At 35.5% G+C, this 22,860-nt stretch overlaps 1 protein-coding gene and 1 long non-coding RNA gene across 5 annotated transcripts in view; one reads left to right on the top strand and one right to left on the bottom strand.

Annotated features, from left to right (window-relative positions):
* The window catches only part of LOC110351176 (uncharacterized), a 38,202-nt gene extending 31,135 nt beyond the window's left edge, over positions 1-7,067 (bottom strand). The window contains exon 1 of the long non-coding RNA XR_002398296.2: positions 2,857-7,067. This is a non-coding gene — a long non-coding RNA (uncharacterized LOC110351176). The remainder of the gene's footprint in view (positions 1-2,856) is intronic.
* Dclk1 (doublecortin like kinase 1) overlaps positions 1-22,860 on the top strand; it is a 381,164-nt gene that overhangs the window by 66,575 nt on the left and 291,729 nt on the right. The gene's annotated exons all lie outside the window — the stretch shown is intronic.

Here is a 22,860-nt window from a genome sequence, read left to right as displayed (position 1 = left end):
GCCAATTGCTGTGAATTTTGAAAAATGCAAATGACATAAGAAGTAGCTAATGGAACTGGGATTGTTTAGTCTGGAAAGTTTATGTATGCAAAATATGCTATAATTTTTGAGACAAAGAGGCTGGGATGAAGAAGGGAGATAAAACAGAATAGTTAGCAGTTAATAATGGTCTCACCTTGGTGAGAATGGTATATACATTTGTAAACTGGGACAGAATTGAGTAATAACCTCATTGGCCAGGTAAGAAGCTCTTAGCACTTGGTGATGTACTGATACTGATACTAAGTATTCAGTAAGTGGCACCATTTTCTTCTTTGCCTACATTTCCTCCTTCTTTTCTCTTACTCCTACCCCTTCTCTTCACCATCCTTCCATATTTTAGACAAAGAAGATAAAGTTAGAAACGTTAAGTGACTTGTTTGAGATTTCTTAAAAAGATGTGAAAGACGAAACTATATTGTAAGTCTTGGCCCATTATTCTTTCTTGGACAGAGTGTCCATCTTCAAATATTTAAGGGCACATCATGCTGAAAATGGAAGTGAATTGGTCTGTGATTAAAATTATACTAGTTGTCTCTCATTCTCTAGCATTTGGAGTGGCACTGTGTAGATCATAAGGAGTCAACAAACCATTGAATTAATATAATTTCACTACCGATATATGAAGGGTGGTCATTTTATGTTCTGCCAGGGAGAACAAGGCTTGAAAATTGTTCAGTTAAAATATGTAGAGGAAGAGTTTTCAGGAGTAATCTTACTGGCACATAGTAGCAAGAGTGAAAGGAGAACTCAGGTGCAATTGGCTTTTACAGGAATTCTCCAAATGATTACATGAATTAGTTCTCTCTCTCTCTCTCTCTCTCTCTCTCTCTCTCTCTCTCTCTCTCTCTCTCTGTCTCTCTCTCTCTCTCTTTGGTACCAGGGATCAAACTCAGGACCTTGTGCTTGCAAGGCAGGCGGCAGAACCACTGAGCTAAATCCCTGGCCCTCTCATGTTATTTTTGAGAAATGAGTGTCAGCTATTTTTAGGAACTGGTTTCATTCAATAAGAAAGACCAGGGAAATAAAGATAATATTTGAAAATAAGGTTGACGATAACTGGGTATTTGCCTGCAAAATCCTGGTATAGTTCACCTTTTTGAAAGAGATAAGAGAGTATTATAAGGAGTGAAGGAAAAATATGGTGAATGTTTATTACAGTAAATGATACATTGGCATTAATCCCCCTTGAAATGCTCCCCCTCATGTCAAACACATTTATCTCACCATTCTTGCTACTTTCTGAAATAGTTCTGAAAGTATTCTTTTGTGTCTTTATGAGGTATGATAAAAAAAATACAGTGAATGCTGCTGCTTTTTGCCATTCAATGGAAAAGGCAGGTTCGTACAAACATTACAGTGTGTCCTCATCCACTTTATTCACTGGATCCAACATGATGCTACTTCTGGCTCTTCCCTAAAGTCTAAGTGACTGTGAAAGGTAAGTGTTTCAAATTAATTTAGGACATCAAGGCAGCCACAATATGCACCACTAACAACACTCACAAATAGTACTTCCAGAACTGCTTCAGAAAGTGGTGAGAATGATAAGACAAGGATATTTGAAGCAAGCGGGATATTTTGAGGAGGAGTAATGGCAATGTGTCTTTCTACATAGTACATTTTTAAAAATTTCAAAACATTATATTTTTTGACCAACACCTTATATGGCATCTCATATTATCGACATGCTGAAATACAATAACTTACCTCATTCAGCATTTCTTTGCATACATTTATTAAATATAATTTTTCATTGTTAAACATTTTATTTTTGCATGAATCTATTTTTATTCTTTCTCTTTACTTCTCCAAATGATTACATGAATTAGTTCTCTGTCTGTCTCTCTCTCTCTCTCTCTCTCTCTCTCTCTCTCTCTGTCTGTCTCTCTCTCTCTCTTTGGTACCAGGGATCAAACTCAGGACCTTGTGCTTGTGAGGCAGGTGGCGTAACCACTGAGCTAAATCCCCAGCCCTGATTCTCTTTCCTCTTAAGAAAAAGAAAGTGAGATGAGGATAAGAAATACATGATACTGTATATTCAAAAGAAGGAGTCAAAGAGGAAGGACTAGCATTTTTTTAGTGTCCTCACTGTAGTTAGGCTGTTATTGTACATATGGTCTCATTTAATTGTTAAGTCCATTCATATTTTATGAACAAGGATTTAAGGCTCAAAGGTTAAATAACTTTCACAAAGATCTGTGGCTATTTTAAGTGAGAGTGATGAAGATAATTTTTTCATAGAAATGGTAATTTACTTGCCTTTGTAAAATGATTTGGGAATTTTAAGTTATGAAGCAGTTGGTGACATATGACATATGGTCTATTTCCTGAAATACTCAGATGTAGCTTGTAAGTAATATCCATGTTTTATTGGCTTCATCATCATTTATATTTCCCCCTCATTCTGTGCTCCGATCTATTACCCACTACATGAAAAAAAATGTGTTGTTCAGAAAACAGTAATAATAATGCATCAGAACCAATGGAAATGAGCTTGGCAAATGCATCTACTTGTTTTATACAGAAATGAAATCAGTAGAATTCTACTTGTGATCTGGAAGAAATTTATACTTTGCAGATGATTTAAAAAATATCCTTCTCCTTCAATTACTATCTATTTTTAACATAAAAAATTCTGATGCTATTTTTCATTTAAATCTTACAAGTGTATTTGCCATTTTTTAGAGAGATGCCAAGGTCAAGAGGTAATGTGACATACTTTAGAAACTGTTTTTTTCGATAAACATTTAAAAATGAAATATCTCTACCACTTCACAGGTAGGTCTGCAGCAATGATAAGAAGAATAAGGTTACCTGCTGTGTCTAATGTAGCCTTTACAGCTGCTTTGTTTCATAGTTTTATAAATTGAGCTTCCTGGTTTCCTTGGAAACCTATTTGTGGACATTGGTTGCTAAGGAACAGCCTTTGCTGCACAAAGCATAAGGAGCTGGGAGTCTGCTGCTGAGTGACTTCATTCTTGGCAAGGACAGGAGGTGGAAATTATAGGATTCATTCAAGTGAGGCCTCCATCTTCATTTTCAGGCTGAAGGAGTCCTCTGAATTCTCCTGACAGTTATCAAAGCTGTAGGCATCTATAAGGAACCAAAAATTGTATAGCATTTCAGAGCATGAGTTTGCCTATCTATTTCATCGGTCACTTGATGCCAGCAATGTATTCAACACAAGAGAATCCGTTACTGTAGATACAAAATTCCAAATAAGCTGTACTATCTTTTTTCTTAAATTTAGCAGTGGGTAATAACAGAAGGAAACTAACAGTTGTTCATCTTTGCAAATCATTATGGTAGCATGACACTGATATTGGGCTGTATCTGATCTGTCTTTTCTAATTGTCCAGTTTGAAAATCTAGAGATTATAGTAGAATGTTACCACAATCAAATGGTCACTCAATTTGGGGCCAGGGATTTAGCTCAGTGGTTTCGCTGCCTGCTGTGCAAGCGCAAGGACCTGAGTTTGATCCCCAGTACCAAAAAAAAAAAAAAAAAGAAGATACCTGCAAATGGCTACTCAATTAAAATAAGTAAAAAATGTAGTCAACCTTATCTGTATTGACATACATCAGATATTATTGCTCCTAGACTAATATACTCATTGGATGAGTTATATAGATTTTACAATGACTTTTCAGCTATGTTAAGCATAGGAATTCAGGCGCAGGTCTGTCTGTCTGAATGGACCACATACCTCTTTATCTCATGGGTGCATGTTATATGAAGAACGTAGTGATGAGCTAAATTTGAGATCAGACATGGCAATGTCCTCAGTTTCTAAATAGATGCCAAGGAACACTGAAAGTTCCATTTCCATAGCTGAGGTATGGGCGAGGCAGAGCCATCTTTTAGCATCAAGTCAGATGGTTGATTTCTATAGAAGGTGATGATGGAATTAAACCAGGACACAGCACAATTCATTCTTCTTACTTGGTTTTGGATGGTAGCATTCTATAAATTCATTGTACCATATTAATTACCTCTTGGATATCTTTAAAATACAGGCTTCCATAGGCAGGTTATTTTTGTAAGCTTGATAATTGAGATTCTTCTTCTTGGGTAGGTTGGTTACCTTCTCTGAGCCTTGTGTTCATTATCTGTAAAAAATACCTCATATGAGTGTCATAGGGTGGAGATAACATATGTGAAATGTTTAGTTAGGTATCTAGGCCACAAGTGGCCCTTAAAAATAGTGTCAGTTTTCCAGTGTTTAAAGATAGATTAAGCTACCCCAGGCTGGAGGTAGGAGCACAAAATGATTGATGAGAATATTCCAAAACTGAATTGTGGTCATGGTTGCCAACTGTATATATTTACTAAGAATTATTAGATCATATAATCAAAATGAGTTAATTGTATGATATGTAAATTATACTTCAATGAGAGCTATTTTAATGGGTAGTAGTTATAACTCATAGAATTAGACCGTATTTCTCTTAGGCTGTTTTTGTTGAATGGGTAATAGGTTAGAGGATGCTATTTAAGCCATGGTATCCTGGAATTCATGTAATGATAAGCATGAATTATAATGGAATCTTATTGTATCTGTATATATTGTGATATGACATAATAATTACCCTTGGGATTAATCTATACTAATATAAATAAAAATTAAAAAGAAAAAACCATTTCTCAAAAAAATAATAAATGCCTACTTCTATGCCAAAAACAAAACCAATTTCGAGTTCTATAGACAGCTTCAACTTTCAGGACTGTGATTACTGGGTTTTTGTAAGTGATTCAGACTACACTATTTTTTAAAAGTTAGGCCTGTTATTTGCAGACTATATCACTGTGATTCTGTTCTTCAGATTTGTGTTCCTCTGACCGGGCTGTATATTTATTCAAGTGAACAGCTTTATTGAGCACCTTTGTGTGCCAGCGACTTTTTCTAGATGTTGAAGGTGGAACTGTGATGAAGATGGGGGTCCAATTTTACGCGTGATTAAATTTGAGATCTCTGTTAGTAATGCACATGAAGATGCTCTGTAAGCAGTTGAATCCAATCTGGAATTCAGGAGAGAGGTCTGGCCTACAGATATAAAATAGGAAGACACTGGCATATAGATGTGATTGAAGGCCACAGAACTAGATGAGCTCATCAAGGAAATGTGAGTCATTAGAGAAGAGTTCCCAGGATTAACCCTAGGTTGGGAAAAAGAAAAGGCATCTATGTGGAGGCTTGAGAATGGGTGGCTGGTTAGATAGGAGGAGAGACAGCAGAATGAGACACTCCAGAAGCCAAGTGTATCCAGGAAGACAGACGGATACACAACATATGTTGCTTATGACCCAGATAAGTGGAACCCTGAGAGTTGATGACTATACTAACCTGGAAGTCACGGACAAGCTTGAGAAGTTTGGTTGGAAAGATGAGGCCAGGCCCACAATACAAAGAAATAGTAAGAGATGGAAATTGAAGAGATGAAAATACTAATTTACCCTGATGATTATGCATTGTACACGTAGGTCAATTTATCATATTCAACACTATAAATATGAACAAATATTGTATGTCAGTAAAAAGAGAAAATAGCACTAACACTTGATATAGATGACAGAGTGTTTAGGAAAAAATGAGGAAAATTGGAACTAAGAAAGACAAATTTTGGGGAAGAAATGGAGAAGATGCTAGTGAATCAAATAGGATCATAAGGATAAATTTGAATCTATAAACAGGAATTGGTCTATATGGGCTAAATTAGACTTTAGTTTCTTTGTTATTCCTGTTTTAAGCAACACATCTTCCACTGGTATCGTTTGGTCAATTTGTAAGCTGTCAGTTTCTACAAAATTTGAGATTGGGGGCTAGAAAAAAAATGTCTGATTAAAATTCCCCTTTGTTTCCTGAAAAAAAATTCAAGTTGTGATATACAGGATTAATTAATGTAAAATTTTCCCGCAACTAAAAATCAGTGCAGTCATGGTGAGTACAACACATTTTATATCATTCATACTGGGATTTGAGTCTCACTTCTGTTCCTTGTTAGCTATGTGAGCTGGAAAAGCTATTCAGTCTTTTTTAGCTTTGGTGTCCTCACCTGCAAACTTTGAATAGTAACATTCTTACTTTGTAGCGTTATCATGGAACTTTTAAATAATATAATACAGTTTAAGTCCTGTATTTATTCTTGCATCTACCATCCTAAAATTATCTGTTACTGTAGATATTAATTTACATTTTGACATGAAGTAATGTAGTATAGTAAAAGAATATGGGATTTGGGGTTAGCCATACTTGAGTTTCTACTTCAACACCTTTCCATACACATAATTTTATATATATACACACACACACACACACACACACACATATAGGCAGGCATACATACATATATATTTCACTAAATGTTGCTGAAATTTTTTTCCTCATATCTGAAATTATTAAATGAAATATTTATAAAATGAAAGAATTAAATGAGGTATTTACAAAAACCACATTGTATCTTATAAAGTGCCACACAAATATTAATTTCATTTATTTAAATGAGATTGTCTTTTATATTTATTAGCTCTCTTCTATTAGATTCACATATTAAGAAAGCAGAAATTGTAATATACTTTTCCAGTTTTAACATTTAATATTATGAGAGGTGTGTATTCCAAGTAGCATGACACAATCCAATGGCAATGTAAGAATCTATGTTTGGTAAAAATTTTGAAGTGTTAAAATGCTATAATTAGAACAATGAAAATTTGCATCCTGTTACATATATTTTCAGGTACATAAAAGTATTTTTCCATAGAGACTGCCTCATTTTACTGCAGGTGAACTAGCTTCCTTGAACCCCAGCAAGTATGTTTTGTATCTTTCTGCCAGAACACCATGTCCCTTAGGTCTCTGTAAAGATGGGGAAAACGACACAACAGCTAATCAAAACCAAAGCCGAAGGAGAATGAGGTCAGGCAATCATGAGTGAAACCTTCAAATAAGGATAGCTTACTGGCTGGGGATTTAGCACAGTGGTACCGCACCTGTGTCCCAAGTGCAAGGTCCTCAGTTCGATCCCTGGTACTGAAAAAAAAAAAAAAAAAGAATAGCTTATTGACAAAACAATGAAGTGAGTGTGAGCTGGTTAGATGAAATCTAACCTGACCACCTACAAACTCTGACCGGAAGCTGAAGTGACGCAGATCACTTTAGAGTCCTCCTGTTCATTCTTTAAGGTTGTGGAAAACAACTCTCAGCGTTGTTACTCGTAGTTTATAGAGGACTCAGGTCTTTTCAAAATACTTTCATGGCCTTCAATGCCCATAATTCTCAGACCCATCCAATGAGGTAAGTTTTGAAACTTATACTATATTCATTGGTGAAACAGGATCACACTGGTTTCTGTAAAAATTATGTTCTTGCCTGTGGGTTGGAACTGGGTCTAACAATGATAGGAAGTTGTTGGACTAAAGATTTTTTTTTAGGGATTATGAAATCAATATGAATGATCACATTCTGAGCTTCCTTGGATACTTAAAATTGTTATTTTTTTAAGAACACAAGCTTCTTGAACCAAAATTCACTTCTACTGTCATTCTTTTATTCACCAGATATAAAGTTAGCCCTTAAAGAATTCTTTGTGACTAGACAGTTGCAGTAAATGCAGGCATTTTGTTGAAGCACATGTGACAATCATAATTCATTTCTACTGCTGATTGATGTAATTGTTCTGCAGTTATCTTAAAGGAATAACCATAAATTCTGGCATTGCAAATTTTAGATTATATGCACTGCAGGTTATTACTATAGAATGTACACAACACATTAAAAACTATCAGCGCTCTGAGAGCAATAAGGAGGGAACATCCAAAGACACAATTAGATAATAACTGTTAGGAGGTGACTCGATACCACAGCCCGAGTGAATGCAAGGATTGAGTTGGGAAGAGGTGAGCTTTTGAGGGACAGGTGTATTCTTTCCCTTGGAAAGAGTAGAATTTTCTGCCTAGAGAGGATAGGAAAGCGCTTGTCAGCAGAAAGGAATAGAGTGAGCAGTGGTGGGAGTAGAGTGGAAAAAGAGGTGCTTCCAACTGGAAGAAAGTGAAGCAGAAGTCACTTGCTGTCATTTTCCTAGTGACCGAATATTGCTTTGTGAGAAATATTCTGTGTCTTCCTGTGGCCTGCTACTGGAGTTCAGGTAAGAACCACAGTCCATTTTAACAACCTAATGTTCTCATTGAAAAGAGAGACTTGCATAGTGGTGTCTTTGCTTCTTGTCTTTATTTCTGTTACATGATGGGAGTTATTTATCTTAATTTAAATTTGATTTGATATCATTTTCTTTCAGAAAGATAGTTCTGCTTTAAAAGAGCCAAGAGCCCTTGAAACTTTTTTCTCCAGTTTAATACTATTCAAGATAATATTTTACAAGCATTGTTTTCTGGACTGTACTTTTCCAACAGAGCTTTGTGGTTTGTTTCTTTTACCATTAATGCTAAATTCTTACAGTATTTCAGTTGCTTCTTTAACAAATAGAAAGTGTTGCTAAAGTATCTCAAGAGATTATTAAGATTAAATTACTATAATGTAATGTTAAAATTGTCTACACTGAAAGATTCTTTACCCTACAGTGATATTATTACATTATTAAGTGTGAAACTCTGTAACTTTTTATCAGTCTGCTAAATTTGGAAATAGTAACATAATTTTTTCCACTTTTTTCTCCTTTATCTTGGCTTATCTTCACATTTTACTGGAGTTTTCTGTTTATTCAAACTATCTTAGTGTGTTTTGAAAAACCATGTACTTTATAGTATCCATCACTCATGCTCTTGGACAAAGGATATAAAATGTCATTTTGAAACTAGTAAAATGAATTATGGATTTATTTCCCTGAATCTTCTTAATGTATTCCAGAGGCTTATTGTGAAGAACATATTTAATTTGAATTATTGTATCTTATGCCCTAGATGTCTTAGGTCATGAGAAATTTTTTGTTTGTTCTTAAAGCTATTTCTGTTGATCAAATTAAGTAATTATTAATTATTGATTTTTAGGAAAAAAATAGTAAAATTGTATAAAAGACTGTGTTCCACAAAGATTCATACAAAGAAAAGGTTTAAAGAGTAGAATAAAAAATCTTAGGATTTATGTTTGGGCCTATAAAAGCTGAATTATATGAGTTTTACATAGAAGCCCCCCAAGTTAAGATTTATTTTCAGAGGCTTGTGTTTGAATACCAAGAGTTCTTTTTTATTGTGGCTCTCTGTAAAGAGTTTAGGATTGATTTACTTGGCTTCTTATTTATAGCTTGATATCAAGACAGTGTAGCCAACCAAAACTATGTACAATGTCAGAACATTTAAACTAGACACAGAGAAATTTATCTTTGTTGCACTGCATGCAATCAGCCAAGTCATTTACTGCCAGAATAAGAGGAACTGTATGATTTTGCAGGCTTAGCAAATTTGACCCTGTCTTTTTATAACTATAGATTTTCAAAAATCAATATAAAATGTTAGAATTCAAACATGGTATTGTAGGTTTTTAAAATGTTCCTCAGTTTAGCCATATTTCATGATTAGTTCTTTTCAATACTCAATTTTCTTCCTATAACTTAAAAATATGTACATATTTATTTAGCTGATTTTTTTTTTGTTTCCAATATGTGGATTAGTAACATTTTCTTTGATGTGGAGCAAATGTCCATTACACCTACAAAACATCTGGCTAAAGAACAAAATGTATTCATTTTCTTTAGGGGGCAAGGAGCTCCTTTTAATGAGAATAGTGATCTTTGGAAGGAGTAGCAGAGAATTTTCCATGTCATGTCATCTTCTAGGACAAAAAGGCATATGCTTCTAGAAGGAGATTGGAAATCTAATGGGGATACAGAATTCTGGTGCTTCAGTTTGAGCTATGACAACCCTCAGGAGATAGAGCTATGGTATGGTACCAACACCCACACTTCTCCAGGATATTTAACGGTTTACTTTCTGAATTATGATGCAAAACATAAAAATAAAAGATACAGATTAGAAAAGAAACATGTTATTAGCATAGATTCTTTCCAGGCTTCTCACAGAAGGGAGGATGTATGCGCTTCATTTATATAAGCCACATTAAGTTCATTAAAGTACCTCTAAAAGGATGGAAACTATATAAAGAATGTGCCAGCAGTTCCTTCAAAGGCCAGTACAATGTCTTGTTTCTTGTTTTAAGATCTATTTGGTAATGTGGTATCATTTAGACCTCTTTTACAGCACAAGGAAATAATGTGTTGTTCCCAGTGACTGTTTAGATACATATGTACATTTTATATTCTTTATTCTTTTTATGTAATATAATGACATAAGTTGTTTTTTTAATTTTATAATACAATTTCAATGATTAATTGTGAGCTATTTAGATTTTTGGGGTGAGTCTTTATTCTGTCTAATTTTCTTAGTTTTTATGGTTGGTTCTAAAAAGCTGAGGGGTTTTAGTTTTCTATATCAGTCATTGTCTGAAAAATTGTCTTCCCAAACCATTCTTCCTTTTTTAGTTGCCTTTTACTCTTATATATGGAGGAAAACCTATATTCTAAATCATTGGAGCACATATATTTCCTGGGTGCTTATAATGTCTTCTTTCCTTCTCACAGCAACTCTAAAACATGGATGCTGTTATTATCCCTGCTTCACAGATAAGTAAACTGAGGCACATACAAGTTAAGTAATGTTTATTAAGATCAGACAGTAGATAATGGAGTTGAGAATTAAACTCAGATAATCTTCCTCCCAAACCTTAGGCGCTAGACTCAGTGAGAAACCTATTCATTAGTCTTCCACAGTCTGCATATTCTCCACAACTGTCTGTTTCTTGTCAAGAATTCCAGAGAAAGTATTTTTTTACAGAAGAGTGATTGTTTGGAGCATTTCCAGAATTATTTAGAAATCTGGATGAATCATCAGCACCATTGCCTAATCACAGTCTTTTGTCTGTGACTTGTTCTTTGAGTAATATTTTGGCCATTCTTTTAAGATCATGACACACAATGTATTAACTATTGTTATTCTATAATGATTTTGTTCTGAAATTTTGTTTTATTTTTCACAGAAGTAAAAAAAATGCTTTTTACAATTTCTTATCAATATTACCTTAAAATTTTAAGAGAAAGTAATGAAGTCAAAGTAATGGCATTATAACTAGTTTTTACTTGAAGAAGAAATCCTGATGATAGGAAGTAGATACCATTAATATGATATAAGTATGATAATTTTACACAGAACTTTTATGTTTCACTGTTTTATTTTTTGTACAATAGGCCCTGCTATTCCTTGTAAACAGTTGAGATAAAGAGATCCTTCTTTGTTTTCTACCTTTCTATAGACTAAAGTTAAACAGATTTTTGTCTTATCTGTAGCATTTGTGTTGAGTAAGAACACGTTTATAATTGACAATCCATTATACTCATTTCCTCTTGGCCATGTGCTCCATGCAGTATATTCAAGTGATTCTTAGAACTTTGTGAGTTTTCAAATTGGCAGATGCATCATTTTACCTTATTGGTTAGATCCAGTGAATGCCTCTCATCAGTTTGTCATAGCAAGAACATGGTATATATAAATAATACTTATCAAATACTTCAGGACTCTCCTCAAGATTTTCTTTTATTATAAGAGTTGTTTGTTGGACTTTTACTACTTTTCATTTTAATTGACTATTATAGATTAATTATAATTGTCATAATGTCAAAACCTAGCCCAAAGGTCATGTTTAAATATATAATAATATTTTATTAAACTCCTCATGGGGATTTCTTATAACAGCCCCAACTCATCCTTAATTTATTCATGCAATAAATATTTATTGCCTGCATTTTATGTGCCAAGCTAAGTGCTAAGAGCTGTATGTATGCTCATGAGTAAATTTGTCATTTTGAAAGCCTTTTAAAAATTCCTAACAAGCTTCTCTGTAAATATATCCTAGGTATTTTTTATTGTCCAATAAGAGGACAGTTCTATTCATTTCTTTTCACATTTTCTTCAAAAGGGGTACCAGTGGCCTTTTTTTCTCTTAAGGTGAAAAGAAACAAATCCCCCTATTCTGACCGTTCTCTGAATCTCATCTAAGGAGGAAGTGGGTCCTCTAGCAGGTGTTGTCACTGTGAACTATTGGCACACCTGTGCTCTTCCTAAGCCTCCCTGCCCCTTTTCCAGGTGGCTGATGACATACTTTTGCTCAAAATGATTCTCTGATCCTTGAAATTACTGGGAAACAGAGTAATGTGTGAATTTTTTCTTTCATATATTTAAAAATTATTAGTCTAACTGAAGCCATGACCCAGTGATCTAACTTCCTTAGGAGGCAGAGGAATCACTTAGAGGGAAAAAGTCCCCAGTTCCCTCTAGTTTCACAGCTCTCTTGTCTTCTAGCCTTTACAATATTCCCAGGATTGTTGTGGCTACTTGACTTTCAGATCCTTGAGAAGGGTCACTTACTTTTCCAAGTATTTAAGAGTCAAATCCAAAGGTACTTTGTTGTATCCCGGTGACATTGAAGGAACTTTCTTTGAAAGTTAATAACTGTTATCGTAGCTTAGAGGATGAAAATCATGATCAGTATCAAAATCACTTCATTTTCACATGTGTATGCTGCTGTACTAACTCCAGGCAAGTTAAATAAACAGGCCTCAGTTCTGTTTTCATGAGACTACTGGGTGGCATGTTACAACCAAAGGACACTGAATACAGGCACCAGTCAGCAGTGCACAAGGACCTTGCATTATATGAGAGCCCCTGAGGAAATATCCTCATCAAGTTTGCAGATGAAGTTGTGTGAAAGTTACTGGCCTTTTGACATGGGGAGATATCATAGTGACCTGGACGTATTTTTAAGTTGGAATATCAAATTGGAATGATGTTTGCATAGTCAGCTTTTATTTAAGATAGGTCATGTCTAATCTGGAAGAAGTTTCTACAGTGAAGCCTATGTGCAGTCACTTCTCTTCTGTTGCTTTTTAATCCACACCATCAGAGTTTGTTTTACTGTTAATCACTATCTACACCATCCTCACAGCTATTGTTAGAGTGTCTTTACATATCAGGCAAGGACTTAAAGTAACTTTCTCAAATCCTCACAAAAGCTCTGCTGCAAAGTACTATTATTCCCATTTTAAAGATCAATCAACAATCTTTACTTTTAAAGGAGAATGTGAAGTGATAGCCTAGAATCAAAAATAGAAACTGTGTGGACACAGGCCTTCCCTCAAGCATAGCCAAGGTTTTTTCATGCTCCCCTGTATTGTACCCCACTCATTTTGTGTTTAGTAGTGAACCTTAGTTGCTCCTCTGGGTTGTTTAGAGGTGCTCCATTTATTTAATCCTTTAACAATGATTTATTGGGTTCTCAACTTGGCAGTAGAGCCATAACTAAAACAGTAAGTCCCTGCCTCTGTTGTGTACATTCCAGAGAATGCCAGGCAACTTCCCTTTGGCTACAGAAAAGCTTGGGCAAAGGAGATGATTTAAAGTTGTCTGCATCTCTTTGATGAATGAAATTCAGAAATAATTCTGTAATTCTGGTTTCTCAGAATTAAGTACAGTGTTTCTTAAACATCAGAGCCACTATGTAAATAAATGTGAGTGTTCCCAGTCAAGAGTGACATTTTAAAGTGACAGGGAGCTCAACTAAAGAGTGAATCACAACCAGGACTTGTCAGAATTGTACCTGTCAAAAGCATTCCACATTTAGACAAGGTTCCCAGAGGGCTGCTTAATAGGTTAAAAGTCTGAAATACAGAACTTCTGGGTTTCCAAGGAGTTGTGGTAACTTAAATGGCATTTTATGAAAGATGACATGTTGATGGTAGATATTGAAATTTACTATGCTATGACTGATGCCAGAAAATCTCTGGCTGCTTCTTAGTTTTGAGTAGATTCAAGGTAACTGTATTAAATGTTTGGTTGTTTTGGAATATTGATGTGTTGGGCTCTCTGTCAAGCACTAAACCAAGCCAAACTACATTCACACATTGTCACATCATGCCTTTCTGTTGCAGTCTTTAATCTAGAAACTCTTTCTGTCAGTTTTTTCCAGCTATCATATTATTCTTATTAAGTGTCATGTGGGCTGGTATATTCTGCTAAAATTATTTGTGACTCACTCTTTGGGTAGAAAGAGAAAGTAGATAAATAAAAGATTTCTGAATGAAAATTTGTGGAGAATTTGGACTTTCTAATGTTTTGCTTATAGTATAAGTACCCTCTCTGTCAGCAGAAGTGAAGCAACTCCCTATTGAATCTTCTAATTATGGAAAGAGTTAATATGTTTTTAGGTGGTTCTTTAACTTTCCTTATTATAACAAAAGGGCATACTTAAAAGAGTATATTTTTCTTCTGGAATATGCTGGGGGTGATTTCAGGATTGGAACTTGCAACTCCCATAGATACGAAGAAATTCCATCTCTCCATCTAAGAAAGTCCATCAGAATTAGTAAGTTCTCTGTTGTTCTGCATTTACTATTGCTCTTGTCTGGTGATTTCAGCTTTAAGAATTCTGTCCAGCTTCACTACCTTATGCCCCTCCTATACTGTACCATCACTACTACCACTTACTTTCTTTTATACTTCTGAAAGATCTGGTGCGCCCACCTTCCTCTGAGACCTTGACTGTGTTTCACTCAAGCCCATATGCGTTTTTCCCCGGTGTGGACTTGTTCAGTTTTGCACATGCCATTCCTAACTAGGTGTTGCATTCATCATGACTGTTGTAATGATTGGTCAACAAATGTGTGGCCCATCCCTGCCAGTCCTTGTAGATATTGCAGCCTGGGGGTTGGTGGAGCATAGAATCAATGCTCTTATGGATTTTCTTGTTACACACCTGGTTGTCTGAGTTATGGCTACAGATGTATAGTTCTCTGATTAGTATCTTACCTTCACCAGTTTGTTTTACTAATTTTTTAAAAAGTTTATGAGAAATTAATTTTAGCCAGTTTAAAATAAACTACTTTTATTATTTATTTTATTTCATTACCTAAGTTGTTGGTTATTATACTGCTCTATGAACTAAGTACAAACTAAAGTCTAATAAAGCAGAATTGTAAAAAATTGCACATACATAGTAGTATGCAGATTAAAACTTATCAAGTAAAGTATGGAGTTTCTGTGTTGATACACATCTATAAGCCTCTTTGCATACTGAAGGAGGGCTCAGTGAATAACTGTTATAATCATAATGCTTATATAATGGGAAGACATATACTTCCTGGTCATCATACCACAAAGAATGGAAGTCAGTATATAAAAGGCAGATGATCATCTGTGTTGGCTATGAAAGAGCAACTTGATACAGAACAGATAATAAACTGTTGAATGAATTGTCAGTTGGTAGGGCATTTTATTATACTAAAAAAAAATTTAGACTGACCAAAACCTATTTTTGTACATATATGTCATGTGAATTGAATATTGATATTCTATGTATAAAGAGAATTTTTAAATTGTCAAATTTATTATGGAAAATGGTGTTATGAAAATTGGAAGAGAACAGCTGGGTTAGGACAGTATAACAAGATGGGTTTCCTCTTATTTCAACTAGTTGGTGTCCATCTGTTTAACTATCTCCTGTGGTGGTTGGGGTTAAAGATTACACTGTAAGCCATCAGAAGCCACTCTTATTCCCCATTTTCTGTCATTCAAACTTCCATAGTTTGGTGTTAAATCCCTCCCCTAAAAGTATGTGGTTTTCTTTCTTTTCTTTTTTTTTTTTTTGGTACCAGGGATCAAACTTGGGTCCTTATGCTTGCAGGGCAAGCGGCGGAACCACTGAGCTAAATCCCCGGCCCGTAGGTGGTTTTCTTTTGTGCACATTTTCCCGCCAGAAGCTCATAGCTGGCCACTGAGGTCTGGTGGAGAAAGCATTTTCCTGGAGGGATGAAGAACTTGATTTTGTGTCTAGGTCCACTGTGATGATTTCACAGAATACTGGTTTATAAACTGATTTGGGTTTCTTGGAGAAAAAGTATTATTTAAGTGCCAAGTTTCTAACATTGAGATTTCTCTGTGCAGCAATAAAATGTGTTCTGTATTAGGGCAATAGATGAGAAAGTGGAGCAGTGATAGAGGTACTAAAAAGAAGCTTTTATCCCCACCTGATTTAGAGATCTGATTTCTGTACAAAATTGCATCATCCTGTATTGTAGTCACTGATTTATTTGTTTCTCATCAGCAAATGAAGCTGTATGTCTGATGTATCATGATCTGTGGAGCTTAGTAGTGGGCTTTGCAAAGTATAATTTGTCATCTGCTTTGGAAACATCATTCCAACAATTCCAAACCCACACATCAGTCATCTTCCTATAAAAGTAGAATTCTGGGGTTATGTTATCTTTTTAGAAAAGTATTGAAATTAATTATCTATCACCTTTTCTATCCCCTTTGGCTACAAATGACCACTGAGAAATTTAGCAGATATTCTGACCATTAATAACAGATTCCTGAGAAAAATAAGGGAATCTAGACCCCATTCCTTATCTACCTAGAGAATTCCTGAGCTATATCTTTGATTGAAGGAACTGTAGGTTGGTCATGGGTGTCAGCATAAGCAAAATCAGATGTTCAATCAAATTCTTCACTGGCTTTCCCTGTCAATGGGACCTTTATTCTTCTGAGCCTCAAACCCATGAAATGATCTTTGCTACTTATTTCTCTCCAAATATCCACTCAAGAAACAAACGTTGGGTCTAATTTTATAATATACTTGATCTCTTCTGCATAAAGAGATCATAATCTCATTTTAGCTCATATCATACCCGTGGACCCTAATATCTTCACCTGTTCTCAACCTATATCCACATTTTTTTCTAGAATTGTTTCTCAGCTTATATCTAGAATAATTTTGTGCTCTCAGTTAGTGCCTTACTCTAGACTGACTTCTGATGTTAGCTTCACATTTCTTAATTTGCCATCTGATTTTATCACTCTCTCAGCCCTGGGCCCTGATACAGCCTTTGACACTGTCTCTGGTTTTCCTCCCTCCACTTTTCATTCTTGCTTCATTCAGTTTTGCCCTTGATTTACTCAGGAAAAAATTCCCTCTCTCAGTCCATTGGGCTCCCAGAACCCTATCCTGGCACAGACCAGTGTTACAAGGAGGTCTCTTTCCAGTGAAAGGGAACCAAATCTGTTTCCGTCTATGGAACTTGGACCCTATGTGTAGTTGTCTAAATTCCACTCTTCTTTAGAAACCTCATTCTAATCCAGTTTGATGCATTAAATTTCTTACTTCCACCAACCAATAGGTTCATCGTTCCTCTCAATGTATTCTAGAATATTTATGAACTGTCCTTGTCATTTGTTATTTACTGTTATTATTTAGCATATGGTTATGCATAGAGATGAAAAAAATGTGACTATTGATGTACAACTCATTCTATCCTTCAAAAGGTTCATAGCATTTTGAGGGAAGAAGTCATTACTATGAATCTTCATATTCTGGGTGACCTTTATTACAGGGTTGTATATTTAACAGAATGGTAATCATGACTGATTGACTCTAAACCATTATCAAGCCAGAGTAATCTTGGGAAGGAAGATAAGCTGTTTAAATACAGAACCTTGAAATTCCTCTTCTCATCCTCATATTCTGTTCTACAAATGAGAAGCCCATGCTGGCTGCAGAGCATGGCTTTTGGCCGTTCCATAAACTCAGTATCCTGAATCTAGCCCTCATTTGAACTCTTCACAGGATGAAAGTATAAATAACTTTTCATGGTTGCCTCACATAAAACAAGGCCTATTCAAGGACTTAGCAAAAATTGCAGGTAATTCTCTCTACCCCAAAGGCTTTACAGGGGAATTTTTATTCCTTACTCATCAACTCAATTGAATGATTGATTGATATCTCCCTTAAAGAGTGCTTATTCCAACTGTGGTGTCCCTATCTTTAAGTAACAGTTGCTAATATTTTTAAGAGTAAATCCCATGGAGGCTTTTAAGCCACATTTATACCTTCAGATTTTAAAGAAAGGAAAGCAGAGATTGGAGTGAAGTTACTCCTTGGAGAGAATAAAAGGAAAAAGTGGGGAGCAGTGTGCTTGCTGTCCATGGTCTGACATGTTACTACAAGAAAGGAAAGAGCCATTTAGATAACATATTGCTGATTGTGCTTTACAGAGCCAAAATACCAACAAGAAGAGTAATAATAGTCATAATAGTGCTGTATTTAACCACTTTGAAACTATACTAAAACTTTAAATATTGACCCTATTTCACATATATGTATCTGTCTGTATGTTTCTCTCTAAGGATGACTCCTATCAGTAGTTCTAACAGTATGTTTTGTTGTTGAAGGTTTGTTAAAATGCTGCCATGTGTATAAAAAGGAAGAATAAGTACATATGTATCTGTATATGTGCATATATACATGCATATTCATACACATATGTAACATGTATACATATACTTTCATGATATATTTTGAATTCACTTTGATGTTCAACAGTTAATTTTTCAAAAGTTCCATTCCTTATATTTTTAATATTTTCTTTTTAAAAATTCTGTAGTAAACTAGAACTGATTAAAAATAGAAATAGACTATTATCAACCCTAACTGAGATGTCTGTCAAGCTATAAAGAAGTTAGAAGGAAATTTTGATAGTCTTGAAGTTGGCACAAAAGGATAAAGTGTGACATGGATTTATGTCAGTGTGGTATCTGAATTTGTTTCTTTAACATAAGTAAAGCAGATAAATCAAACATCAGTATATCAGTGTTCTCTAGGAATCCATCTAAAAGAAAAACTTAGAAAATGCTGGGACCTTCCCTCTTATTATTCCAAAATGCCTGAAAGGAAAGAATAATATAAAATATGGTAGAAGGGACACTGAGTTCACGTCTCAATTTATGGAAAGGGAGCCAGCTGATCAGAAGAACCAGCATGAACAGTTAATTTTCTCCTGCTGGTTTTGTAATAAGGTTCAGTGCTGGGATCTAACTAAAGAAGATTGATGAAAGTAGCAACAGAAGGCACAGGAGCAAAGCCCATGCTATCTCAGATCTGAATTTTCAAAGCCTATCCTGCTACTGCATCAAGGTGACTATGTCAGAAACCAGAGCATTCTATATCCATTTTCTCACTCCCTCCAGCCTGACCCCTCCTCCTCAAGCTGTTCCCTACCCCACCTGCCTTCACCCAGGCTCAGAGGACTTTGATTCCTCTCTAATCTCCCATTTTCTTTGAATTTCAGGTGAACTCAGTGGTCAGTTTTGTGAAATTTGTCCCTCATTGTTGTTAATACCTGCCTTTTGTCATAAACTCTTCTGAAATCCCCATGGTTTTAGTGTTTATTACCCCTTACAGAGATGAATATATACAGGCAGGTGGTGGGGATATGGATGCTGCAGTCAGGTTCCTGGGTTTGCATCCTTACCCCACTCGTTGTTAGTGTGGACAAGGTGTCAGTAAGATACAGTCTCTGAACTTTGGTTTCCTCTCCCCTTAACCAGACATAATCATAGCAGCTGCCTGTCAGGAAGACCTTTATGTTCACCCTATCTGAAATAGCATCCCCATTACTCAATCTTTCCCCTGCTTTACTGTTTTATAACATTTGTGACTACTTGACATTCTATCAAGTATTTGTCTGTTTAGTTGTTTGTCTATGTTCTAACTTAGTATATGGTTTCTATGAAATCCTGCCTGTGATATTGTTTTACATTGTTGCTTCCCTATATTCCTAAAGAATATTTGCATCCTAAATTTCTGAAGAATTCTAGGAATATAGTAATTGCTTAATAATCACAAGTTGGATGAATAATAAATTAGGGTGCAGCCTACTATGAGAATAAAAGAGATTATATGTCAAAGTGTGTGCTTATAGTCTCCATCACTGTTTACTTCTGTAGTTGATCTTAAGCTGCCCAAATAACTTAATATTACCAAACAGTATTTTTAAAAAATTATTTTATTGGTACATTTTAGGTATACAATATGTTCACATTTATCGTTGGGTGCTTGTACCTGTACATGATGTATCTTAGTTCTTATTTTTTCCAAATTACCTGTGCACCCTTCACCCCCTCCACCCTTCCCTATTTACATAGATTTTGTTTCCATTTTTTTTTCTTATAATTTTTCCTTTCCCTTCTTCCCTTTCCCCTTCCCCTCCCACCACCCCTACACCTTTGGACCTTTTCCTATTTCAAATTATCAATTATTCATTTTAATCCTTATTTACACTTTCAGTTTCTCACTCTAGAGAAACTATTTGGTATTTACACATGTGTGTCCTATTTATTTCACTTAAGAGTATGGCCTTGATATGCATCCATTTAGCTATAAATGTCTCTAGTTTTTCATTCTTTATGGCTGAGTAGTACTCAATTTTATTAAAAACACACATCTTCTTTATCCAGTTTCCAGTTGATGGGCACTTGGGCTGTTTCCAAGCTTTAGCTATTACAAACTATGCCGCTATGATCATGGGTGGACATATATCTCTGTGGTATGATTCTTTTAATTCTTTGGGGAAGATACCCAGCAGGGGAATAGCTGGGTCAAATGGGACCTCTAGCCCTAGTTCTTTGAGGTATCTCCATGCTGATTTCCACAGTGGTTGCACTGGTCTGCACTCCCACCGACAATGGAGAAGGGTTCCTTTCTCCCCACCCCCCTGCCAGCATTTGTTATTGGTTGATTTCTTGATAGCAGCCATTCTTTGTGGGGTGAGGTGGAATCTCAGTGTTGTTTTCGTCTGCATCTCTTTAATTACCACTGATGTTGAACATTTTTTCATATGTTTATTTGCTGCTTTTACTTCTTTGTCTGAGAAATGTCTGTTCATTTCCGATGCCCATTTTTGAATTGGGTCTTTGAATTTGGGGAGGTCTGATTTTTTTTTCAGTTCTTTATATATTCTAGACAATAGACCTTTGTCTGAGGTACAGCTGCTAAAAATTTCTTTCCATATTGTAGGTTGTCTGTTAGCTCTGACCAAACAATATTCTTAAAATCCATCATTAGTTTCCATTGTGCCCTACCAAGTAAATCAAAGTTTCTCAGCTCATTGTTCAGCCACCATTATAAAAAGAACCTGGCCATGTTGTATACCTTACTTACAAGCAAACAACTTAGGCTATAATAGTCTCCTGTGTTTGAGATAAAGCGCAGCAGGCAACATGGGCTTCATCTTCATATTGGTTCTCCCAAGCACCATGGAGGCAATGTGGAGTAACCCAGGGGAATTCTGGGCATGCCGCAAAGCTCTTTCATTGCTGAGAAGGTCCAGGGCTACAGAACTCTCAATCTTATTAGAGGGACAGTACCAAACATTTATCCAGAAAGAAATAGTATATTTGTTGTCCTAGTAAGGAAACAAATATGCCATCTATGCCAAAAGAGTCATTTCTCTGTCTCCCAAGGCTGTTGATCTATACACATATTTGAAAAGATAATTGAGGGCAAAAGCTGTCACTAGCCATGTGTGGAAGTGTCATGGGGAATTCCCACCCAACTCTACTCATCTATACTTGTTTTCTATGACTCTTACACTTATCCTACATTACACAGAATAGAAGCACTTGCCATTTCCCTTTGTATCATGTAATTTTCTCACTTAGGCCTTACTGTGTGCTTTTTACTCTAAACTCTGCCAGGTGAAACTTTATCTTACCTTCAAGACTCATCTCTTCCCCTAGATATCTGCATATATTGTTCATTCATCTCCTTAAGGCCTGTGCTTAAAAGCCCCTTATTAGTGAGGCCTTTCTCTTATCTAAAATAGAAATCTGTCCCCCAGCACTACTAAGCCCTGTATCATTATCATTTTAAGATTACGTAGATAGATAGATATTATATATTTGTCTCTGATGTCTTTCCCCTCTCGAATCTAAGCTCTTTGAATGGTTGATATACTGCTATAATCTTAGCCCAAGAGTACTGAACACACAGTTGATGATAAATAAGTACTAATTGACTCTTTGTGTTAATTTTGCATTTCATTTTTTTCACAGACATTTCCAGGTTTGCTAAGTAGAATGTGATTCCTCCATTGGTTGAACATTATTGTACTCCATTTGCCCTCTGCGATGATGATTTTGTCCTTCCCTCATTATGGATGTATGTATCTCCCCCTCACTGGACTGTGAGCTTCTTGAGGGCAGAGCCTCTGTCATTCTAGTAGCTGCTTAGTACCTTACACAGTTCCTTTATTGTAGTGGGCACTCCATACAAGTATATTACATTTCATTCTAAGTGAAGACACCAAATAGCCTGAAATACAGTATTCCTTTCAATATTTATTTACTTAACTATGCATTTTGGGTAATTGTGATGCATTCTTCTTTTAAAATTTTTATTAGTATGTTTTAAATATACAATATGAAGAAATTCATCATTGGGAATTTATACCTGTACATAATATATCTTGGCTCTTGTTTTTCCTGTTCTCCTTCCCTCTCTTCAACCCCTCCACCCCTCCCCAATTACAAAGACTTTGTTTCCATTTTTTCCTTTTCTCATATTTTTTCCTTTCCCTTCTTTCCTTTCTCCTATGCCCCCCCCCACTTCCCCTTTCCCTTCCCCGTTAGACCTTTTTATCCTATTTAACATTATCTATTAGGCATTTTGGTCCTCATTTACACTTTCAGTTTCTCACACCAAAGAAACTATTTGATATTTACATATGTGTGTCCTATTTATTTCACTTAAGAGTGTCACCTCAATATGCACCCATTTAGCTATAAATGTCTCTAGTTTATCATTCTTTATTGCTGAGTAGTACTCCATTTTATTAAAAAAACACATTTTCTTTATCGAGTCACCAGTTGATGGGCATTTGGGCTGTTTCCAAGTTTTAGCTATTACAAACTGTGCTGCTGTGAACATGAAT

This window comes from Heterocephalus glaber, unplaced genomic scaffold (assembly GCF_053883595.1).
Source record: "Heterocephalus glaber isolate CG9 unplaced genomic scaffold, H.glaber_assembly_v1.0 deba00001720, whole genome shotgun sequence".
In the NCBI taxonomy this organism is placed as follows: domain Eukaryota; kingdom Metazoa; phylum Chordata; class Mammalia; order Rodentia; family Bathyergidae; genus Heterocephalus; species Heterocephalus glaber.
This window is presented reverse-complemented; position numbering and strand designations above follow the sequence as displayed.